This window comes from Octodon degus, unplaced genomic scaffold (genome assembly GCF_000260255.1).
Source record: "Octodon degus isolate 3935 unplaced genomic scaffold, OctDeg1.0 scaffold00167, whole genome shotgun sequence".
Lineage (NCBI taxonomy): Eukaryota > Metazoa > Chordata > Mammalia > Rodentia > Octodontidae > Octodon > Octodon degus.
Genome location: NW_004524743.1, coordinates 1,363,213 through 1,374,612, shown reverse-complemented (window position 1 = coordinate 1,374,612; position 11,400 = coordinate 1,363,213). Strand labels below are relative to the sequence as shown.

Genomic DNA, 11,400 nt, shown 5'->3' with positions numbered 1-11,400 from the left:
CAGTAGAATTGCTTTCTTCTTTCTCTTATCTTTTGTGTACAGGACATGGAATACAGGGTTTTGCACATGCTAGACAAATGCTCTACTACTGAGTTACATTCTCAGGTCAGCAGCATAATTCATTATTCAAAGTAAGCACAGAACTTTTGGTTTTTGACTAGGTGGAGTCTAAAGTACGACCTTCTTTGGTTGTCTGGAATCTGGGTTTATCCGATACCAGCCGCCTCCAGCATGCCACCCAAGTTCGAACTCAACGAGATCAAAGTCGTGTACCTGAGGTGTACTGGTGGTGAAGTCAGCGCCACATCTGCCCTGGTCCCCAAGATCGGTCCCTTGGGTCTGTCTCCAAAGTAAGTGGGGGATGACATCGCCAAGGTAACTGGTGACTGGAAGGGCCTGGGGATTACACTGAAGCTGACCATTCAGAACAGGCAGGCTCAGACTGAGGCAGTGCTTTATGCCTCTGCCCTGATCATCAAAGCCCTCAAGGAGCCGCCAAGAGACACAAAGAAGCAGAAAAACATTAAACAGCGGAAATATCACTTTTGATGGGATTGTCAACATTGATGGACAGAGGCGGCACTGGTCTTTAGCTAGAGAACTTTCTGGAACCATTAAGGAGATATTGGGGACTGCCCAGTCTGTGGGCTGCAACATAGACAGCTGGCATCCTCATGACATCATAGATGACATCAACAACGGCATTGTCGAGTGTCCAGTTAGCTAAGGAGCATAAGAAAAGACGTCAATAAAGAGATGATCTGACAACCAGCAGTCTTTTCTTGAGGGACCTCATTCTTGGTGGGGTGGTTAGTGGGGCCATGGTGACAGAACCTGTAAGCTACCCTGAGTGACAAACTCATGGGTGACACTCTTCTCTGTACGAGATAAATTTGGGGAAAAAACTGAAAAGAACATCGCTTTTTACAGAAAAAAAAAAAGCACAGAAAGCCTTTCCTAACTAGCTTTATTGAAAACCTTAGCTATTTCACAGAAACAATGAATGCAATTGGAAAAGAAAAAGGTAGAATCACAACAGATATCATCAAAATCTGAAAAGCAGTAATAATTATGAACAATTGTATTTTAACAAATTGGACAATCTTGGATAAATAGAAAGATTCCTATTTACACATATTACCAAATTCAAGCCAAAAAGACATAGTGAAAATATTGAGCAATCAAATAACAAGTGACAAAATTGAGGTAGGAATAAAAACCCAACCAATTAAAAACAGTCCACAAACTCATGGATTTTCTAATGAATTCTATGAAATCCTTAAGGACATTATGTCATCAATGGTCCTTGGACTCAGATGAAATTGAAAGAGATGGAGTGCTTTCAAACTCACTTCTAGAGGGCAGCATCACTCTGATGCCAAAATGAGACAAAAACCCAAATGCAAAAGAAAATTACAGGTCAGTCTTCTGAATGAATAGAGATGCAAAATCCTCAAAAAGATATTGGCAAATAGAATGTAACACATCATCAAAAGGATCACACATCATGAGCAAGAAGGTTTCATCCCAGAGTTGCAAGAATGGCTAAACACCTGTAAGTCAAAACTGTAATACATCACATCATCAGAAGCAACAATAAAAACCACATGATCATATCAATAGATGCAAAAAAGGGTTTTGAAATATCCAGTAGTCTTTTGTGAAAAAATTTTTGAAGAAAGTAGGTATAGAAAGACTTTACCTGAATGTGTTAAAAACTATTTATAGCAAACTAATGGTCAACACTATGTAAAATGGGAGAAAAACCGACTACTTTCCTTATACAATCAGGAACAAGACATAGGTGCCGCCTGCCACTACTTCCATTCAATATAGCACTCAAAACATTAGCCAGAGAAATCAGACAAAAGTAAGAAATAAAAGGGATATACAGGGGGAAAGAAAGACGTCAAATTATTATTTGCAAATGAGATGACACTCTACATGGAAGACCTAAAGAATTACACCAAAAACTTTTAGAATTAATAACCATGACCTAGTTGGTCATGATGTGATCCTTTTGATGATGTGTTACATTCTATTTGCCAATATCTTTTTGACAATTTTGCATCTCTGTTCATTAAGACTGGCTAGTAATTTTCTTTTGTATTTGGGTTTTTGTCTCATTTTGGCATTAGAGTGATGCTGCCTTCTAGAAGTGACTTTGAAAGCACTCAGTGTAGAAGGAACAAAATCAACATAAAAATCAATAACATTTGTGTATACCAATAATGAACTCAATGAGAGAGAGAAATTAGCAAAATAATACCATTTGCAATAGCATAGAAAGTTAAATACATAGGAATTAACTGAACCAAGGTCATGGAAAACCTATACAGAGAAAACTACAGTATTGTGAAAGAGGAGATTCAAGAGGGCATTGGAAAATAAAAAATCTGGGTCAGAGAGATAGCTCAACAGTTCAAGTGCCTTCCTGGAAAGGCCCCTTGTCATATAAGCATATGAAATTGATCAAAAATTTAAGCATTAACTGTTCCTTTCAATAAATTGTCAAAAATTAGTAGTACAATTATCTCAGCTATCTTGTGTGTGCATGTGTGTGTCTATATATATTTCCCTTCTTTCTTTTCTCCTTTCCCTCATCCCACTTGTTCTTTCCTTTTGAGCAGTTTCTTTCTCTTTCATGATATCTATTGTACCTTTCAGATTTTATTTGCTCTTTCAGTTTCTTATACTATGGAGATAATACGATGTTTACACACATGCCAGGTTAGGCCCTGAGGAGACACCAAGACCACTAGAACAGGCAGGATTGAAACAAACAGTGATATTTTTGTTGCAGGATACAATAAGCTATTGACCACGAACAAAGGAAGAGAGCACAATTTATAGGCTAGTTTAAATATGGGAGGGGCATCCCACTGAGGAAAATGGAAAATTTTAAGTTTCTCAAGGATCATGGGTGGGTCTGCTGCCTCTTTGGGGCGAAGGAAGTACAGGATGACAGTGGTATTCTGCTGATTTACAGCATTACAGGTTTCCTGTAAGCCTGAGAGCCAGGCCTGGGAACCATGCTCATAAACAGATTTATTTTAGTCTTTCAGGCTGAGGGTGGGGGCCTTCCTGCTTGACCAGAGTGGTGATCTGTAGTTTTTCTCTTCAGGTTAGGAGGGGCTTAGTTATTAAGACCTAACAGCTCCTACAAAGCTGATTGGTTTCACTTATGAGTACAGCCTCTAGTTGTATCCACGTTCCTATGAAAGCTGTGTGTTTATCTTTCTTTATAGCTGAGTAATACTCCAATTTTTTAATCCATTACTCAGTTGATGGACATTTGGGTTGTCTCCAAGATTTAGCTATGACAGATTATACTGCTACAAACATCACTATGGTATGATCTTTTCAGTTTTTTATAGAAAAATACCCAGGAGGGGAATAGCTGGGTTGAATGGGACTTCCAATACTAGTTTTTTGAGGAATCTTCACACTGATTTCCTTACAGGTTGTACTAGTCTACACTCCCACCAACAGTGTAAAAGGGTTCCATTTTTCCCACAGCCCCTCCAGCATTTGTTGTTGGTTGATTTCTTTGATAGCCTTTCTTTCTGGGGTGAGATGAAATCTTAATGTTGTTTTAATTTGCAATTGTTGAATGACCAGTGATGTTGAACATTTTTCATATATATATTTGTCATTTGTGTTTCTTTATCTGAGAAGTGTGTATTCATCTCAGATGCTTATTTTTGGATTGGGCCTTTGAATTTTAGGAGCCTGGATTTTTAAAATTCTTTAAGTGTTCTAGTTATAAATCTTTGTCTGAGAAACAGCTGTATAAATTTTTCCCCAATATGTGAGTTCTCTTGTCATTGTGTTGGTGATTTCTTTGATGATCATAAGCTTTTTTTAAAAAAAATAGGACAAGATCCCAGTATTTCCCATGCAGTTTCATTTTTGTTCATGAACTCTCTGCCCACCCCTATGTCTTGAAGATTTCTACCTACTTTCTATTCCAGTAGATTTAGTGTTTCTGTTTTAATATTTAGATTTTTGTTCTATTTTGACTTTAGTTTAGTGCATGGTGATAGACATGGGTCTAAGTTTAGTCTTCAGCATGTGGAGAGTCAGATTTTCCAGTACTATTTTTAAAGAGGCTACCATTCTTTCAGTGAATTTGTTTGGCCCCTTTGTCACAAATAAGGTGACTGAACACGTTTGTAATTGTTTCTGCATTTTCTAATCTGATCCAATGATATTCAAGTATGTTTCTTTTTTTGTTGTTGTTGTTTTTGCTAGTACCATACTGATATTATTATAACAGTTTGTGCTATAATTTCAAGTCAGGAATTGTGATGCCTCCTGCCTTTTCTTTGTTACCCAGAATTGCTTTTGCTATTCTAGATCTCTTTTGATTTCCTAATAAATTTTATGAATGGTTTATCTATCTCTGTGAGGTATACTAATGGTATTATGATCAGGATTGCATTAAATCTGTATTGGCAGTGTGGCCATTTTCACAATGTTGATTCTTCCTATCCATGAGCAAGTAATTCATTTCCTTTTTTTTTTTTTTTTTTTTTTGGCGGTATCAAGGATGGAACCCAGGACTTTGAGTTTGTGAGGCAGACAGGTGTTTATTCTGCTGAGCTATATGCCTGACTCCATTTTCTGAAATCTTCTTTGATCTCTTTTTTCAGAGTACTGCAGTTTTCACTGCAGTTTCACTTTAAATTCGTTTGTTAGATCGATTCATAGTTATTTCATTTTTTGATGCTATTATGAAAGGTGTAATTTCCCTAATTTGTCTATCTCAGTATGTTTGTTGTTTGTGGACAGGAATGCTATTGATTTTTGAATGTTGACTTTGTATATCCAACTACTCTACTGAATTTGCTTATTAATTCTAGGAGTCTTATGACTTGTCACATAGATCAAGTGTGACTTTCCTACTTATCATATTATGTCAGTGCTTGAACAATTTCAGAATTTGGAGTATTTTGGATCTTGAAACACGTGATGCAAATCCTAAGTCAAAAAATATTTTATGATTCTGTTTTATATGAAGTTCAAATAAAAATCTCCAAACTTAAAAAAAAATTCTAGAAGTGTTTTGGTGAAAGTTTTGGGGTCATCTATGTAGAGTATCATGCCATCTGTATATAATGATAATTTCATTTCTTTCCTTATTTTTTTGCTAATCCTTATTCTTTTTATTTCTCTTTTTAAATGTATTTAGTAGAGGGTCTATAGGGTCTCATGCCATAGATCGGACTGATTGTGATCCTCCTGTTTTCAGTTTCCCAAGCACTGGGATCACAGGTGTGTGCCACCATGCCCAGTCTTAATTGCCTCCGTCTCAGTGGGCCCCAAGGGTGGGCCTGGCGTGCCACACTGGGGATCAAACCCCGATCCCTGTGCTCTGCCTAAACAAGCATTTTAGTTTGCTGAGTTATCTGGCCAGCTCCCTTTTATTTCTCTTTCTTGTCTAATTTCTCTGGCTAATATTTCCAGAACTATATTGAATAGGAGTGATGACAGTAAACATCCTTGTAGTGTTCCTGCTTTTAAAGTGAAAGCTTTCAGTTTTTGTCCATTTAGTATGATGTTGGCTGTTGGTCTGTCATAGATAGCTTTTATCATACTGAGGTAAAGACCATCTATTCTGATTTTCTGTAGGGTTTTTATTGTTAAATGAGTGTTGGACTTTATCAAAAGATTTTCTGTATTGAAATGATCATGTGATTTTTGTCTTTGGCTTTGTTGATATTGTATATTACATTTATTGATTTACATATGTTGAAGCAGTCTTGTGTTCCTGGGATGAATTCCTTTTAGGCATGATGTATAATCTTCTTTATGATTTGTTGCATTCAGTTTGCTAGCATTTTATTGAGAAGTTTTGCATTTATTTTCATCCAGGACATTGGCCTATAGTTCTTTTTTTTTGGTTGAGCCTTTCTTTGGTTTTGGTATTAAGGTAATACTTGCCTGCCTACAGAGATGACTTAAAGAAAATTTCTTCCCTTTCAATTTCACCGAAGTGTTTATGAAGAAATAACATTAAATCTTCTCTAAATTTCTTATACAATTCTGCTGTGAATCCATCAGGACTTAAGCTTTTCTTTGTTGGTAAGTTTTTTGAAATTACATTTTCAATTTTGTTCACTACTATTAGATTATTCAGGACTTTTTTTATCTTTTTGATTCAGCTTTGATAATTCACATGTATGAGAGTAAAGATTTTTGAAGCAGGTATTGATGATCTTTTGAATTTCTATAGGATCTGTAATGATGTCATGGTTTTCATTGCCTGTTGCATGAATTTGACTTTCTTCATTTATTTTTTGATGAGAAAACAATCTCTTTTTTATCTTTTAAAGAGTACAAATTAAAATTAAAACAGAAAAAAATTACAAGTAATACAGATTTTCACTTAACAAGGTAATATGAATTTCACAGTATTACAAATACATAGCATTGTCTTCCAAGCAGATATTCATATTACTAGATATATGTATGTAAAATCGGAATAAGAAAGAAAAAAGAAAGAAATGTATAAGAAATTAAGAAAACAAAAAGGTGAAACAGTTGAAAAAGGGAAATGAAACTAATTAAAGCTTTAACTGCTTTTTTCCATAGACCAGCAGAAAGGCACAGTACAGTTGTCCAAACCATCCTGCTTACATACATAGATAAATCTCTTGCCCCCACTCCCTCTCCTGTCCTCATCAACTCAGTAACTCTTTCCTTTTGGCTGGCTCAGAATGCCTGCAGGGCAGGTTTGGCTGGCTGGTGTTGTGGGGATAAAACCACAGCAACCTGAGGCTGACTGCTTTGTTAAAGCAGCCACTTAAACAACTGAGCTAAGGGGCAGGCCCCTACTCTTTCCTTTTGAATAAGTTCATTCCTTTTCCCCAGTATCTATTGTACCCTGCAGATACCATTTTCTCTTTCAGGTTCCCACACTAAGGAGACAATACAATATTTGCACATGCAGGTCTGATTTATTTTATTTAAGAGTATGTTCTTCAGTTGCATCCATTTACTGACAAAAGACTAAAATTTGTCCTGCTTTATAGCTGAACAATACTCCATTGTGTAAAAATACCACATATTCCTTATCTAGTCTTCAGTTGATGGGCATCTGGGTTGTTTCTAGGATTTAGCTATAACAAATAGTGCTGCTATAAACATGGGTGCACCTATATCACTGTGGTATGAGGTTTTCAGTTCTTGGAAAAATACCCAGGAGGGGACTAGCTGGCTTGAATAGGATCTCCAGTCCTAGCTTTTTAAGGAATCTCCACACCAATTTCCATACTGGTTGTACCAGTCTGAACTCTACCAACAGTGAAGAAGGGTTCTTTTTACTCTGTAGCCTCTCCAGCATTTGTTATTGGCTCACTTTTTTTTTGGGAGGGGGCTACTGGGGATTGAAGTCAGAACCATGTGCTTGCCAGGCAGGCACTTATTCTATTGGGGTATCTCCCCAGCCCATTGTCTGACTTCTCGATGTTAGCCATTATTTCTTGGGTGAGATGGAATCTCAGTGTGAGAAAACAATCTCTGAATCCATGCAGAGCCAGAAGAGCAATCCTGGTCAATAAGAGCAAAGCCAGAGACATCATAATACTTGACATCAAGTTGTACTACAAAGCAACAGTGATAAAAACTGAATGTTATTGGCACAAAAACACATATGCAAGACAACAGAGGACACAAACACATCCCCAGATACATTCAGCTATTTGATAGAGACCAAAAATCATATACTGGAGAAAAAAGACAATGTCTTTTACAAATATTGCAGGTAAAACTGGCTATCACTTGGAGAATTGATGCTAGACCCATATTTCTCACCATGTACAATACTAAGCTAAAATCAAAGTGGATCAAAGATCTAAAAATTAAAAGAGAAAGACATAACTTGACAGAAGATAAAATAGGTAAAAATCTTAAAGACATAGTTACAGGAAAGACTTTCTGCACAGAACACCTACTGAAGAAGAAATGACAGCAAGAATAAAAAAGGATCATATAAAGTTAAAAAGTTTTTGCACAGCAAAGGAATTAATCAATAGTAAACAGTCAACCTATAGAATAGGAAAAATTTCTTTCTGGTATTCCTCAGACAGAGTAGGTAAGATATATAAGGAGTATATAGGATATATAAGGAACTAAAAAAACCAGTCCACCCACAATAAAAGACACAATCAAGATAGGCACAAGTGAAATGAATAGACATTTCTCAGAAGTATGAATGGTCAAAAAACATACAAAAATTGAACATCTCTGGCCATTAGGAAAGTGCAAATTAAAACAACAGTAAGATTTTATCTTACAACAGAAAGAATGGTAATCATCAAGAAACCAAAGAATAGCAATTGCTGGAGTGACTTCCATAAAAAAGGAGTCTTTCTGTATTGTTGGTGGGAATGTAAACTCATACAATCAGTTTGGAGATTTCTTAAGTAAAAGTACAAATTCCATTTGATTGAACTATTCACCTTCTAGGTATCTTCCTAAAAAAATTAAAGATATCACATCAGAGTGATACATGAATACCCGTATTTATGACAGCACAATTCATAATAGCTAAATCTTGGAAGAAGCCTCTGTGTGCCACAAAATATGAATAAAGAAAGAAAATGTGATACCCATACATAATGTAATACTATTTGGCTGTAAAGAAGGATAAGTTTGAGACATTTGTAGGAAAATGGATAAATTGGGAAAGTATAATATTAAGTAAACTAAATGAAACACACAAGCTTAAACACCACATGATATCTCTCATTTGAGTAAAATGAAGTTAAACATAAAGAGAAAAATAAAAGATTGATAGAGGGAAGCATGGAGATGGATCTTCTGCAAATGAGAAGGGATCCAGGAGCAGGGCAATGGAGAGAAGGGGAAGGGGAGGAAAAGTAAAAAGATGTGAGATGTGTCAGTTACTTTTACCAAATGCCTATGATGCATGTAAACACTATATGTCATAAACATGAACTCAATAACAAAAAGAATGAAAGTGGAGAAAAGCGATTAATGGAAAGAGGTAGTGAAAGGGGTGGGAGGGGAAGGGAATTAAAAAAGAATCAAGCTGTGTTCTATACATGCACCTGCCACCTAATATGAATGCAAACTTCACCTACTGCAAGCATGTACTAATAAAATAACAAATTAGTGGAAAAAAACCAGTGCCTGTCCCAAGCAAAAGAAGTTTTCTGGTTATGGTGTGTATATTATCTAGGTAGCCTGAAATCCTTCCCTCTTCAAAAGCCAGCAGTTAAGGAAGGTGAATAAGATCTAGATATGTACTGTACAATACCATACCTAATAATTTATTAAAAGGAAAGATCTCTTGCTGAGTCTTATTATATCAGCACAAAATTTCCTTGCCAATGAACTGAGAGACACTCATAGTATAACTGATTTGTATTTCTATCACTTTTCCCTTCTGTCCTTTTCCCAGTTCTTTTTTACCTTCTGAACAATTTCTTACCATTTAATAATATCTCTTGTACATTTTGGATTTTATTTATTCTTTCAACTTCTGACACCAGGGAGATGGTATGATGTTTACACACTTGCATCTAGTTTATTTCACTTATGAGTATGGTCTTAAGTTACATCCATTTACAAAAGTCTCACATTTATCTTGCTTTATGGTGGAGTAGTACTCCATTATATAAAAATACCACAACATTTTTTGTTGTTGTATTTAGGACAGGGTCGACAGGGTCTACAGGGTCTCACTGTTTAGATTGGACTCATAGTGATCCGCCTGTGTTCAGTCTCCCATGTGCTGGGATTACAGGTGCACGCCACTATGCCCAGTCTCAATTGCCATCTCAGTGCACCCTGGGGGCAGAGCCTGCATGGTAGGCCAGGGGATCAAACTCCTGGCCCCTGTGTCTGCCTAAGCAGGTGCTTTAATCCGCTAAGCTATTTGGCCAGCCCTAACTTTTTTATCCATTGCTCAGTTGATGGGCATTTGGGTAGTTTCCAAGATTTGCCTATCACAAATTGTGCTGCTATAAACACGGATGCACATATATTACTGTGGTATGATGTTTTGATTTCGTCTGGAAAAATATCCAGAAAGGGTATAGCTGGATTGAATGGAACCTCCAATCCTACTTTTTGTAGGAATCTCCATATTTTTTTTTCAAAAAGAGGGGAAACATTTATTTGACTAAATTAGGCAGTCTTTACTTCCATGGTTTGCCTTGTAGGTGACCACTGTCCTGGGAGCGAGGGTTGGAGTGTCTGCCAGGTGCAGACTGCTTTGGGCACCAGGTCCCTTAGAGTCTCTTCCTGAAGAGTTTGTTTGGTTCAACTAGCTAGGATTATCTGCAGGGCCCTGGTCTTCTTCCAGGTAATATTCTTTTTTAAGTCTTCTGGGGTAAATCTCCATTTGTTCTCAGCTGGTGTGAGTGACAGTTTGGGACTGGGTCATTTTTGGGCAGAACCAGGAGGAAAGGCCTGCTGGCAAGATGCTGGTAGGGAACCAGTAATCATTCCTGCTGGGAATTTCAGAGCTAAGACTTTTAGACCTCCGGAAAGCATGAAGAGGTTCTCAATGCCCCGCTCGCGCATGGTGGTGGCCGCCTGGCTGGCCTGCCTCTAGTTCTTGTCGTACACAATGATGATCTTGCTGTGGGTGTTTTTATACTCAAGAATATTGGAATAGGGGTTCATTGTTCTAGACAGAGTTGCAGTTGGGTAACTGTAAGCTCCAACAATGTGGCCCTGCTGGAAAGTCTCTATCATGTACATCTAGCAACAGGAAGGGGCAGTCAGGGTAAGGTCTGCCTTTGGTGTTGGGCTCTACTTTCTTCACAAGTCCTTTGTCTAGATCCAGTTTCCCATCACCACTGATGATGCTCTGCAGAGTGGAGCAGCTGGAATCCCCTGCTCCTGCACTGTTGATGAACTGGACAGGGCGGGTGACTGCTCACCTGGCTCCCTTTCCCATTGGTCCTGTAGGGAGTCCAGCATCGGAGTCTGAAGGAGCAGAATCACTGTCTTCCAGCCTTTGACTCTCTTCTGCTGTCACTTCCAGTGTTTGATCAAATAGGGAAGCAATTTGGAGGACCAGCTGTACAAAAGGAGTAACTTTTAGTTTCTTAAAAAGCTCATCTTTTTTGTATCTGTAATTTTTAAAAATCTCTTCTAGCTTCTCAATATATTTCATCATACTGTTACCAGTGTCCAGTCTTGACTTGACATGCTGATACTTTGAGTTCTGTGGTATCCTTTTGGTCAAATGCTCAGGATTCCCAATTGTCGGGCGCCCTCCCGTCCAGCAGGAAAGCACTCAACACGATTTGTGCGGCGGAAAGGCTTTAATCGTTCTCCTGAGTGATGCGCCCCGAGAGAGCACAGTTCCTCTCTCCGTCCCTCTTCCTGTCTCTGTGTTCGTCCTTTCGCGCGGGGCGT

At 37.7% G+C, this 11,400-nt stretch overlaps 2 pseudogenes; one reads left to right on the top strand and one right to left on the bottom strand.

Annotated features, from left to right (window-relative positions):
• The first annotated feature begins 231 nt into the window (after positions 1 to 231).
• On the top strand, positions 232 to 727 carry LOC101562269 (annotated as a pseudogene).
• Positions 728 to 10,130: 9,403 nt separating this feature from the next.
• Positions 10,131 to 11,400, bottom strand: part of LOC101561874 — a 2,259-nt pseudogene continuing 989 nt past the window's right edge.